Here is a 13,862-nt window from a genome sequence, read left to right as displayed (position 1 = left end):
TGCAGTTTTTTAAGTTTTGATTTACAGGCTCGACCCCATGCAATAATTAGATGGTTTAGCTGAGAGTGAATGTGAGCAAAGTAGAACATAAGCAAACCCTTTCGAGGAACCAAAGCTACTAACACGTTTTAGGATCCACACATGCACGAAATTTTCCTCGTAATTTCCTTGATATGTTTATCCCAAGACAAAGTGTAATCTAGATGAACACCTAAATATTTAAATGATTCTACTTTCTCTATAATGTTATCGCCCATCACTAAACTTGGAACATTGGGAAGGATTTTCCTTGGGGATCGAAAGATCATATATTTAGTTTTTTGCAAGTTAAGTGAGACTGTATCGATTTTGTTGGCTATTTTCGGCAAATTTGAGACTAAGAGAAACGAAAGCAATGAAATTGAAAGACGAATAAGTATTCTAGAACGAATCAGTTATAAACTTAGAACGGAAAACTAGAACTAGGCAGGCTCATATGGGCATGATCGAAAGGAAATGTGAAGAATTTTTTGCCTTCTGCAGAGTAGGAGTTGGGCGTTCCACCCAAGTCTACCGCATGGTCTATGGTAGAACATAACTCATCATCATGTTTTACCGCCGACGCCGGCAAAAAATACTTCACAAATCCTCGCCTAGAACGACCATGCGATCATTCTTCTCCCTTTCTGCTAGCATCAAGCCGTGACGTATGCATTCAATCGACACCAAGCTATCGGTGTCGCACCGATCCTATTGTGATTGAACTACTTATTTATTTTTTCGTTCCGCACACACGGATGGCTGATAGCAATTAATGACACAGCTCAGCTAGCAGAAATCGAATTTTTATCTACTTTTTTACCAACTAGTTTATATGTTACTATGTTTTAATTGCCGCAAGGTTCTACTGTATCGATTTTGTTGGCTATTTTCGGCAAATTTGAGACTAAGAGAAACGAAAGCAATGAAATTGAAAGACGAATAGGTTATTCTAGAGCGAATCAGTTATAAACTTAGAACGGAAAACTAGAACTAGGCAGGCTCATATGGGCATGATCGAAAGGAAATGTGAAGAATGTTTTGCCTTCTGCAGAGTAGGAGTTGGGCGTTCCACCCAAGTCTACCGCATGGTCTATGGTAGAACATAACTCATCATCATGTTTTACCGCCGACGCCGGCAAAAAAATCTTCACAAATCCTCGCCTAGAACGACCATGCGATCATTCTTCTCCCTTTCTGCTAGCATCAAACCATGACGTATGCATTCAATCGACACCAAGCTATCGGTGTCGCACTCGCTTGATGCTAGCAGAAAGGGAGAAGAATGATCGCATGGTCGTTCTAGGCGAGGATTTGTGAAGATTTTTTTGCCGGCGTCGGCGGTAAAACATGATGATGAGTTATGTTCTACCATAGACCATGCGGTAGACTTGGGTGGAACGCCCAACTCCTACTCTGCAGAAGGCAAAACATTCTTCACATTTCCTTTCGATCATGCCCATATGAGCCTGCCTAGTTCTAGTTTTCCGTTCTAAGTTTATAACTGATTCGCTCTAGAATAACCTATTCGTCTTTCAATTTCATTGCTTTCGTTTCTCTTAGTCTCAAATTTGCCGAAAATAGCCAACAAAATCGATACAGTAGAACCTTGCGGCAATTAAAACATAGTAACAAGTTAAGTGAGAGTAGATTATCGGAAAATACTCCTGGAGAATTTAAAGATCATCATTCATGCTTGAAATAGTCGATCTTGGGTTGACATAAGGATAAAATAAGGCCGTGTCATCAGCAAATAATCTTGGAGTTCCAGTAAGACGAATTGGGGTACACCGGTGCTTATTTGTCTTAGAGAACTTATTTCTCAGCCGTACGAGACAAATTGTGTTTGCAACTCCTCTAATCCCATAAGATTCCAATTTTCGCAGCAAAATATCATGATTCAGAGTATCAAAAGCCTTTTTCAAATCCAAAAACAAGGCACCTACGCATCGCTTGGAATCTGTTTCCTCCAGTATTTTGTCTACAAGGTCCGTTATAGCTATGTTTGAGTAGTTCCAGTTATGTTTGAGTGGTTCAGATAAAATTTACACAACAAACATCCATAACATGAACAAGTTTATAAAATCTTCGGTGTATTCAAAATTAAATATTGTGCATCCTTGTCATTTGAAATGTTTGTAGTGGACGGCTCTCCGTTGTTCCAAACTCAGAAAGGTAGTTAAAAGTATCATCTGGATTTCAATTACGTTTTCGTTAATCAGTGTCTTCTATAAAGTTGCATGGGGCTTCATTACACATTTAAAAGAGTTTATATCTTAATTTTACTTGAAAGGGTGATACCAATATAAAATTGAGGATTACCATAACATTTAATAACAGTTAGTTTAAGAAAACGTTGTTCAAATTATTGTTGATCCATTTAATAATTCGGGCGAGATAAATCAATCTGTTATTAAGGATACTTAAATGCTTCAGACACCAGCAAAATACATAATTTCGTAATATCATGTAGTAAGTATGCAAAAAACGACTATTGAAACTAGATTTTCACCCACTTTTTATAGCTGTTCACTAAATATAGCACATCTATGAGCAGATAAATTACATTAATATGCCCCGTATTATTAATCACAATGAAAAAACGATTTTAATCCGCCAAAGAATGATGAGACATTTCTTATAACTCTTATCTTCGGATAGTAGGGTGATAAGCCTATTTACGCCATGTTTCTATTATCATTCCACCCATCAAAAAGTGTATTTATTCCCACGCTTTTTTGAACATTAAATTAATACTAACAGTAAAAGTACTGCAATATGTAGTACCGGGGATAAAACAGGAAGGCGTCGAAGGGACAGGTAGAGCCAGTGCATTGCACGTGTATATAAAACAAGTATGTTCCAGAGCCTGGGCTACAGAAGATACTTAATTCAGTGGGGCGTGGTGCATTTTATATACAAATCATTCACGAATTTGTTTCGTTTCTTTTATCTTCAAAATCAAAAATTACGTTAACGATCCAACGGCATTTTTCAGACTCTTTGCTATAGTAGCTGCATTATATCAAATAACAGACTCTCTTGTTCAGCAATGTTGAAGCTTACAGCTTATATTTTGCTTATAAAAAAGATACAATAAATCTTCCGAATTATGTACACATGATGAAACTTTGAAGTAAACGGTTTTGTGGGATACATTTGTACCCCAAACAAATTTTAAGCGGACACTGTTAAGTTGGTCCAGTAAAACAAATAGGTTGCACCTACTTTAATAGAAGTTGATTCATGATAAAGATTGCTTGCAGTTAAAATAAGCCGTAATCGAATAATAGGGATTGCAAACATCTCTGGAGTACAAGTGTACCCCACAAAACCGTTATAGGGTTAAAGCATGAGAGTCCCGTATCGAAAAACAGCAATACGAGTAAAACGCTGTTCACGATTTACGTTTTCATTGAGCCTTATGGAAGGTATAACCATGTTTTGGCATTTTTTATATTTTTTAAACAAACCTGGTAATCTTATTTGTGCATAGTAATTTAGCGGTGATTCAGAATACAATCCAACAGATAACTCGTTTTCAACAAAAATCCATATGGGACTGTTATGCTTTAATGCATCGGTGGACCCCTTCGTAATGGGTAGGATTGTTGCGGACCCCCGCGGCTTAACATTAATTTTTTGTACTATCCAAATATTATTTTCAATCAGTTACAAAAAAGGTCATTCCGAGATAAATAATTTTCTTCGCGGACCCCTGGTAACTTCCGCAGACCCCAGGTTGAGAATCACTGCTTTAATGGGCAATACAATATACATGTGGTGCTGGGCCAATAAAAAGAAAAAATATTGCATATATTTAAAATGCATATTCTCAATAGCGTTTACTAAAATTTTCAACGCAACTGAGAACTAAAAACCGAAACTGCAGCTCTGAATATGATGCTACCTCTGAAGTACATGTATGCATACTTCAATTTCGACATCGATTTTTCGAAAAGTAACCTCATAGTGAGCAACATATTTTGAATAGGTACCCTTGAACCAACTGAAGGTTCCCAGCAGTATCTTCGATTTGAAGCATTATTGTTAATCCATAGCCAAAGAACAAATTAAAAAAAAACTATCAAAACTCGTTAGGTAAAATCATCATTATTACTGGAACAATTTTTTTTTCATTTCAGTGATTCGCAAAAAACATGTTCACCACAAGTCATGAAAAAGAATCTGCGTTGTGGAGTAAAGGTCACTACTCCATTTCTCGATCCGCGTCATATATAACGAACTATCGTAGCAATGGGAGTAGGTTCGCCAAATTTTGGAAAAAGTCATTAAAATAGCCCCTTAAAAAACTACCAAAAGTTTGGTGTAGTTCCATAAGGATCCATAGTCTAAGTTGGGACGGGTTTGTTTAAAAGCTGATATATTTTTCCATGACAATATTTTTCAGTTTATAGTACACCATTTTGTAAATATATTATGTGGCTTATTGTCTGCGAATGGAAGATTTTTACTTGCAATTTTCAATAAAACTGATGATCATTTTTTTGCATGACGGCAAAATGGCCAACAAAAATTTTATCATATAAGTTGGGACACTTCTAACAATTTAAATAATTCATGACAGAAATTAATTTCAATGCAGTATATTCATTAATCTTTGCCTTCTGTTAATGAGGGTCGAGCTTAGGCAGAATAACTACGAATCATCCGAGTTCACTAACATGTGTCCTGATAAAGGTAGACGTATCTATCTTTACCGTGACCTGACAAAAATTAAGCCACGCAAGATCACCACTGAAAGGTAAAAATAGATACGTCTACCTTTATCAGGACACATGTTAGTGAACTCGGGTGATTCGTAGTTATTCTGCCTAAGCTCGACCCTCATTAACAGAAGGCAAAGATTAAGCCCGTACGATATTAAGCCTGTTCTAATGACCCTGCCACTTCTAGTTTTCCGATCTGTTTACTTCACATCCTTGCTCTCACTTGAGTACTATGGCTCTAAGTTTCATAACTTTCCCTACCCAGTAATCTCTAGATAATTGAATGTCGTTAAAACGTAAAAAAGTTGAGTAAATATATATTCAAAAATATGCATGAGACAATTTTTTTTTCACTTGCTGTTTCCGTTCTCAAAAAAGTCTTCAAAACAACACCTTTTTTGAAGTACTGATGAGGAGGCCCCATTAATTCTGAGCTAAGGATACAACTGGATAACTGACGTTAGATGGTCAATATGTAGGGATAAATATATTTTCGTTTGTCAACAAACGACGGAAACAAACATAAAAAAACTCATGTGGCGCGTTAATCCTATAATTTAGCTATTTTAATATAATCAAATGAATCCCAAAAGCATTTATAATTTGGTAAGGAACAACATTTGGCATTTGGTTGTAGTTTTCAAATTATTTCTTTACTTTCCCAAGGATTAAGGAAAATATGGAATTTTGAAAAATCCACTATGCAAAAAGGGGGTGAAAAATTAAATAAATTAATTTGATGTTAAATGATATGTAAAACTCAACATGGATCAAACCTAACCTATCCAACAACGAATCAATTCCGCTTTGCGCACTTTCAGCTAGATCACCTACTAGCGCACCGATAAATATCGTGTACAATAAGTCGAGGTTGTAATCATTTAGCACCAATAGCAAAGAAAAGATATAAATCTTCCCGAAGTGCAAAAACTGTGAAACAGGTTTGCTATATATTATTCCCTTAAAATTCATCGTCGCTGCCGCAACGAACTTGCAGTTTAAAATAATAGAAATGGATACACAACAAATTATCGCCGTTCCTTTTTGTGGGATTTCCGAGTTGACATGGATTGATCATTCTGCGATTATTGTTTTTAAAACATAAAATTTTAGCGGAAAAATGAAATGGACAATAGAAATAAGTAGCCGGCCGTATTGATTACAATGTCGGAAACACCAAATCGACATGCAAAATCTAATCATGCCGAAACCGGTCCCGGCTATTTTAAACGATTCCCGTCCGAGTTCACTACTCGCTGTGAGAACCAGAAACATTCATTCGAAAAGAATGTGATCATATACATATATCTACACTAAACATACAGTTGGACGTCTGGTTTTACGCCAAGCGAATGCAATGAAGCCGATGTTGAAACGGTAGAAAGACGGAGATTAATCACTGAAACCGGCTTGTTAAGAAAACAAGTTGGTTTATCCATAATATTGCAAGTCACGTGCCGCACTGACACGTGATTCTTAGAATGCTCGGTTTAATTTTTTTTCAAATTCTGATACTCCTGGCTATAATGCAAATATTTTTTCAAGAAACTGAACGTTAGTACTACCGCGAATTATGTGTAATTTGCTGTAATGTAGAATAATAGGTACTGGGTGTTTGGTTCATAGTTAAGAATCTGGGGTGATGAAGGGCACCATTAGAGAGAAAAATCATTCTGATGGGAGGTGCAACCAACTACATTTTACACCTTCCATTTGATACTTGATTTTGTGCAAATCGGTTCAGTCATCACCGAATCATCGATATGACTTTAGTTCCGAAATGTTCCCACATCCCGCGACTTCCGGAATTGTCAATTAACGTGGAGAGTGGACAATAACTTCAAAGAATCGTTAATTGGCCGTCAGTGATCTAGATCTACAAATTGAAGTAATTTGATGTTCCTTTCAATAAATTTAAACCTCTGAGGTATTACGATTGTAACGGTGTATATGAGAAGTTTATGTGTGACCTTACTAACCAACCTATAACTCCGCAACCAAAAGTCAAATCCGAAGAAAATTCAATAGCAGTCTATGGAAGTGTAGTATCTTTCACTTGAAATCAATGGCAAAAATCGACAAGAATTTGCTGAGAAATAGATGTAATTAACATATTAACAATAACATATGTGCAGGCATTGCATTTATCGCTCATATGAGTAAATGCGCCCGGATAGTTTGCTACTGCGACAATAAAAACTCACATTTTCACACGAAAAGTTATTGGCACTTGTTCGCGCCTCTGTTCAGCTCTAATAACTGCCAAGTAAAATTATTCACACTATTTCATCACAATCGAGCAGAATCTCCAACCGGTAAGAACATTCCAGAATAAACTGTCAGATATTTGACTCGCATACAACAGTAGCAACAATAGCAACAGCAGCAGGCGCGGTAATGCATCATCGTCAGTGAGCGAATGTTCCACGCGTTTCTAGAACGCGTGGCGTGTAATATAAATGCGTGCGTTCTGCGCATCGCAGGAACCAGTTTTATTTCAACAAGTGTGAAGTACAAGTGAAATGTAAAGTACAAGTGACAGAGTGAGTTTCCAAATAAAGTGTAAAGTGCAAAAAGTGTTTTTCCTTCCAATAAATCACACCCAGTTGCAAGTGGTTTTCCAAAATACAGTCCACATAAGTTGTTTGCGGTTTGTTTTGAGTGGTCCATCCAAGAGTTTTATTTGTCTGCGGACAAGTGTAAACATAGCCAGCCACCAACAGCAAGCTGCAAATTTTCCACACCAAGGGCCACCCCTAGGCCCAAACATTGGTCCTTCGAACCGGATATTAGGTCCATCGTTCCTATTGCCACCGTGACTTCTGCTGTGATTACTGAGTGATTAGTGATAATCAGTGATAAACAGCCAACATGCCGCCCAAGAGAACTCCAGTGAAAAATGCTGATGTTGATAGTGATGAAGATGTCAGTGCGCTCATTCACTTCCGCGAAATGGCGCAAGCAAAGGTGCTCCGGATTGAATCCATACTGCAGAATGCCAGAGTGGAGCAAACCGAGCTCACTCTTCCACAAATAAAAACATTTGTGAAGAAGTTAGAAACAGCCTACGCCGAGTTCACTAGCAATCATCAGCGAATCATTGAAAGTATTCCTGCAGCCAAAAGAAAGGAACACAGTCAGTGCTATCTGCAATTTGAGGATCTTCACGACAGTGTATCCATTTTGCTCGAAACATGGCTCGAGAAAATTTCCAAGACACCAGTAGTTCCGCCACCCTCACAGTCCATCGTCAATCAGCAGCCGGTGATTGTCCAACAGCCACTCCCACGTGCTATACCTACATTCGATGGAAAATATGAGCACTGGGAGAGATTCAAGATAATGTTCCGGGATGTGGTGGACCAATCCAACGAATCCAACCGCATCAAACTGTATCATCTTGAAAAAGCACTCATCGGAGATGCTGCAGGTATAATAGACGCAAAAACTATCAACGATGGAAACTATGAGCGGACATGGCAGCTGCTCGAGGAACGCTTCGAAGATAAAAGACGCATAGTTCATCTACACATTGGAGGTCTCATTAACACGAAGAAGTTGTCCAAGGGGAGCTACGATGAATTACGAACGCTCGTCGAGTCTTTTGTCAGCCATGTGGAGAACCTCAAATTTCTTGGCCAGGATTTCTTTGGAGTTTCAGAGCAGATTCTGATATACATACTGGCTAGAGCGCTGGATGGCGAAACTAAGATGCTTTGGGAGTCCACAATCAAGCGAGGAGATATGCCCAGCTACGACGAAACCATTGCTTTCCTGAAACACCGTGTCTACGTACTAGAGCGATGCCAAAACCAACTACAAAGCAACGAATTTTCCATCAAGCCACAGCATATCAATCCCGTACCACAAACCATCAAGACATCATTCCATAGAGCCTACACAGCTACAACACAGCCAAAACAAGGACCTCAGTGTGACTTCTGTGGGTGCAATCACTTAAATTTCAAGTGTCCGTCATTCAGAAAGTTATCGATCAGCCAGCGTTTCGCAATGGTGAGGAGGAAAAATATTTGTTTTAACTGCCTCCGAGTTGGACACCGATCGATACAATGCCACTCCACTAAGTCATGTTTCAAATGCAAAAAGAAACACCATACCATGTTGCACTATGAAACTCCGTTGCAGAATGTTGCGCCACAGGGAAGTTTTGTAAGTCAATCAACAAGCTCGTCGATTGCATTCGAATCAACTCGCAGTAAACGATTTGGTAATGAGCCATCTTCGCACAACCACTCCCAGTTACAGAAAACTCCTATGCTTCTTACGGCCGTCGTCAATGTGCGAGATTGCAAAGGAGGAGTTATTTCTTGCCGCGCCTTGCTGGACAACGGTTCCACGGTAAACTTAATTTCTGAATCAATGGCGAACCGTTTAGGCCTGGAAAGAAAACCAGTATGCATCCCTATTACTGGCATAGGAGAATCAAAAACGTATGCTAAAGACATCATTCTCGCAGAAGTTCGATCCTGAATCAGCAATTTCAGCATGGAGATAGAATGCTTGGTCGTTCCCAAAGTAACTGGAGAGATTCCCTCAACGAAGATCGATATATCCAATTGGACGATACCAGTAGGTTTTCAAATGGCGGATCCGCTGTTCCATGCGCCCAACTATGTTGACATGCTCATCGGTGTATCCAAGTTTTTCCGTTTGCTAAAATCGGGATTTTTCCAAATGGCCGATGACCTTCCGGATCTTCGAGAGACCCATTTCGGATGGGTAGTCGCTGGAGAAGTAGAAAATTCCTATTTGAGACGCCCCACATCAAAGCTATCCATTCTTCCGATTGAGGACAACCAGTTTCCTAAGCATGAACATCCTAATAATTCTGGGAATCCATCCCAGCCCGGGGGAGTATGTTCGCGCCTCTGTTCAGCTCTAATAACTGCCAAGTAAAATTATTCACACTATTTCATCACAATCGAGCAGAATCTCCAACCGGTAAGAACATTCCAGAATAAACTGTCAGATATTTGACTCGCATACAACAGTAGCAACAATAGCAACAGCAGCAGGCGCGGTAATGCATCATCGTCAGTGAGCGAATGTTCCACGCGTTTCTAGAACGCGTGGCGTGTAATATAAATGCGTGCGTTCTGCGCATCGCAGGAACCAGTATTATTGCAACAAGTAAAGTGTGAAGTACAAGTGAAGAGTGAAAATAAAAGAGTAAAGTGTGAAGTGCAAAAAGTGTTTTTCCTTCCAATAAATCACATCCAGTTGCAAGTGGTTTTCCTAAATACAGTCCACATAAGTTGTTTGCGGTTTGTTTTGAGTGGTCCATCCAAGAGTTTTATTTGTCTGCGGACAAGTGTAAACATAGCCAGCCACCAACAGCAAGCTGCAAATTTTCCACACCAAGGGCCACCCCTAGGCCCAAACAGCACTCACACAACTTCTCCGGATAAATACAACGTGTTATTTCTCCGGATAAATAAAACAGCCGGAGAATGAGTGAATGAGTTTTTCACGGTATCTTTTCTTCGCTCGCTGCTTTCCTGCCGTTATTCCAAAACACGAAAAAACAAGTCTATCATTTTTCTTTGCCGCTTTTCTTTGTAATTAAGTGTATTTTTTAAGTTTTTATTGATTTCCACGAAATTAAAATTTTATCACCTTCTCCGGTGAGAAGGAAAAAGTCAAATAAATTTTATCCGGAAAATCATTCTCATGCTATTTGTGGAGACGGAAAATTTTGCGACTCATCTTATCTCGGAAAAGTTGGACATCGGATAAGCTTCTTTTCGCGTGAGTGAGAGAGAATTACAATGCCTGCATATGTGAGATTCCAGAAGCTTAGTTCCGTTTAATTCCCAAATCCCGGTTGGATCACGGATCCAAACCAGTTCATGGATCCGAACAAGGTTAGTCTGAATCAGGACCAGTTTCAGTATGCGGACCTAACTCATCCCCTTTCCTCTTACCAGAACCACGCCTGAGCATAGCCCAGGCTGGGTTTAGATCCAGACAAGCATCAGGATCCAGACCCTAGGTTCGAAAACGTGGATCTAAACTGTAGGTCTTGCTTCTCGTACAGAAAGGGAAGGACTGATTATATGTGTGCACTCGTTACCTTGTTGTTGATGTCCAAATAGAAAAGCGATTTCAACTCTACACGGCACGAAAAACTCCCCCACAATTTCGAATCGGTTTCTCGTTTGACTGTGCTTTAAAGCTGGCCAATGCGAGCTGATCTGCAAATACAAAAAAACGTATGGTGAAGAACGAAATCCATCTTTCTCCAAATTATGTTCCCTTTGCATGATGCGCAATACACTGACAAGCGAAATGCTGCACACTAAGAAGATCCAAAGCATTTATAATAGTATAAGAATTGATGAAACCTATTCTACATGAGTGAGACGCAAAGACGATTTGAATGTTTAGGGAATTTGTCTTGGCACCTTTTTAGTAGTATTAGAACATTTTTTTCTTATTGCCGTAACGGTATTGTGGCCTAATTTTGGGTATATACTTGCTGTGTGGTCGCACTTTTCAACCTGTAACTCCGGAACCGGAAGTCCGCTCAACTAAAAATTCAATAGCAGCTTATGAAAACGCTATACCGTTTATTTAAACATTAGAAAATAGAATCACACACAGACACACCCATACAGACATACTGCGATCTCGACGAACTGAGTCGAATGGAATATGAGACTCGACCCTCCGGGCCCCGGTTAAAGACGGTTTTCAGAGTGATTGCATATCCTTTCTATATGAGAAAGGCAAAAAGAAAAAGGAATCGGTGGTAATCCATCGGTAGCGGCGAGTAGATCACTGTTGTTGCGCCATCAACTTACACTCAGCTGCCAGCCCGGAAATCTTGCGTGACTTCTATTTGGTCGGTTCTCATGGTAAAGAGGGACAAGTCTGCTTAGAGTTTGCACAGCTCTTGTGGGACCCAAGGGGAACCCGAAAAATTATTTAGAGCACGACTTTATTTTATATAATCGTATTCCACTCGTATGCTTTTATTGCATATAAACAACAAGTGTCGCGTTTAGGTTGGCAAAATGTGATCACAATAACAAGTAAACACTAACAGTTATAACTTATAAGTACTAACCGTAGAGCTACAGCCATTGTAATAAGTCTGATTGGATCACACTGCAAGTGCTGCAAGAAACAGTTTTTGTATAAAATTAAATTTTGGTGTATTGTCTTGATTGATGATTTATTATCTCTATTGTCCTGAAATATCATTCAAAACCGATCAATTTAGATGGTCTTCAACTACTTTTTCTATAAAGTTAGATTTTTGTAAATATTGTAGGAGAAAAATCTTTCTTCTTATTGAGCATTGAAAGGTACATCCATCTGGATAGAAGCAGGTTTATTCGGTTTCTTGTTCCCAACAGTTTCACAGAAAGATAGTTTTGGAATGAATTGAAACAAGTTGGGTATAAAATAGTTATTCATCCTAAAAGTTTCACAATCGTTTCAAAGAATTGTATACCACTTGTCTATTACGCCTAACGTATATTATGCCCAACGTATGTATGCCTAACGTCGTGCACCCAGCCTAAACATTGTTATACGGCTTTCTAAGGTTCACTGCTCTGATCTTTATTGTGTACCTCCCCGGTTGTGGCTGTAAACAATTACTACAATCGAAGGTTGCTGCAGCACATGCAACTTCGCAATTTAGTAATAATTCACTTTGCTGATTCCATACACGACAGTCTATGGCAACGACGCGTCAGATCGATAGAGGATTTCTGTGGTCCTACCGTGTAACTATATTACCATGAAAAATGCTATTTGAAGTCGCATGTTTTTCAACAAACGTCAAATTGATGATAGTATTGATTTTCCATGCATGATTTCAATGGCATGTGTGACCTCATTAGGTAGCAGGTGCATATGGCTCGCATTGCAAAACAACTTGGGTGCGCTTCGTTGGAGAGTAAGGGTGCATCGAAGAGTATTTACAGCGAACGGATTGGTTCTATATTACATAATCGAATCAGACCCTATATTGCAACACAATTTACAAGCGACTAAGGTAAGCTACCGGCTTAAAATATTCGTAATAAATCGGACAAAAATAATAACATTTAATATCAAGAACAGGAATATTAAAATAAGGTAAAGCTTTGCTTCACATCCATTTATAAAAATCAAACGAAGCTACGGAAGATCTGATTAACGGTGCGGTTCCTTAGCAACACTCTCCCCGAATAGAAATAAATCTTGTAGGGTAAATGATATTGAGTGGGACTATAGAGAAACTGATCAAAATTGGGACTATTTGAAAAATATGCAACAAGAAATATTAAAATGAAGTAAACTGTTAAAACCATCATATACTGCAAAATTTAACATATTTTGATCAATCTCCAATCCATGGTCACATATAGCTAGAAATATTTTTAAAACACCGAATTTTCTGAAACAAAATTCCTTCTTTTTCTGATACATTATGTCGTCTCGAGTGAGCTTTGTTGAACATGCTTGCTTATGATAAAACGCTCGAAAATTGAAGCTTTGTATATTCTAATGTGAGCAAACACCAGTACATGTTCAGATTGAAAGTACTACGGAGGATGCCATAAATTAAATTTTAAATAAAGTATGATCCTATGGTTTTTTGATATTAAATCGCATCACAAATAATCGTGATTGATACCACCAGTTTCAGCTATTCACTCCTAGAGGAACTATTTTTGGTAGCATTCTGAATTTGGGGGTTATTGATGCTGTCTTTGGAAAAAATCTAATTTGCTTTTGGTATGTTTTGATAGAAAAAACTCTCGATATATTTCATAGAAATTTGAGCATTAGAACCTATTAAATCATTCCAAAATATCCGTCCGTTTGGGATACCAATAATTCATTTAAAACATGTTGGAGCTTTTAAAAAGGGCAGAAATTATAGTCCTAATCAAAATGATTTTTGCTTCCATTCAAGATAAGTACATTCCCACTCAATATCAATATTCTTCAGTCAGTAAAACTGTTATTCTGGCTCTAACCACAGTTTAATTTAAATTACAATCCACAAATCATCTTTTTCAATATTAAGAGTCAAGGGAGAGCAAGGAGTTGAAGGGAGAAAGTTTAGAAAAGCGTGGAAGGATCATATATGCA

At 38.4% G+C, this 13,862-nt stretch overlaps 1 protein-coding gene across 6 annotated transcripts in view; it reads right to left on the bottom strand.

Annotated features, from left to right (window-relative positions):
• The window catches only part of LOC131693620 (oxidative stress-induced growth inhibitor 2-like), a 127,998-nt gene that overhangs the window by 45,787 nt on the left and 68,349 nt on the right, over positions 1-13,862 (bottom strand). For 2 of the 6 annotated variants that reach the window (XM_058981569.1, XM_058981570.1), the window contains one exon: positions 10,843-10,963. The exons of the other annotated variants lie outside the window; for them this stretch is intronic. The gene's annotated coding sequence lies outside the window, so the exon portion shown is untranslated. The remainder of the gene's footprint in view (positions 1-10,842; positions 10,964-13,862) is intronic. 6 annotated transcript variants of the gene reach the window in all.

This window comes from Topomyia yanbarensis, chromosome 3 (genome assembly GCF_030247195.1).
Source record: "Topomyia yanbarensis strain Yona2022 chromosome 3, ASM3024719v1, whole genome shotgun sequence".
NCBI lineage: Eukaryota > Metazoa > Arthropoda > Insecta > Diptera > Culicidae > Topomyia > Topomyia yanbarensis.
This window is presented reverse-complemented; position numbering and strand designations above follow the sequence as displayed.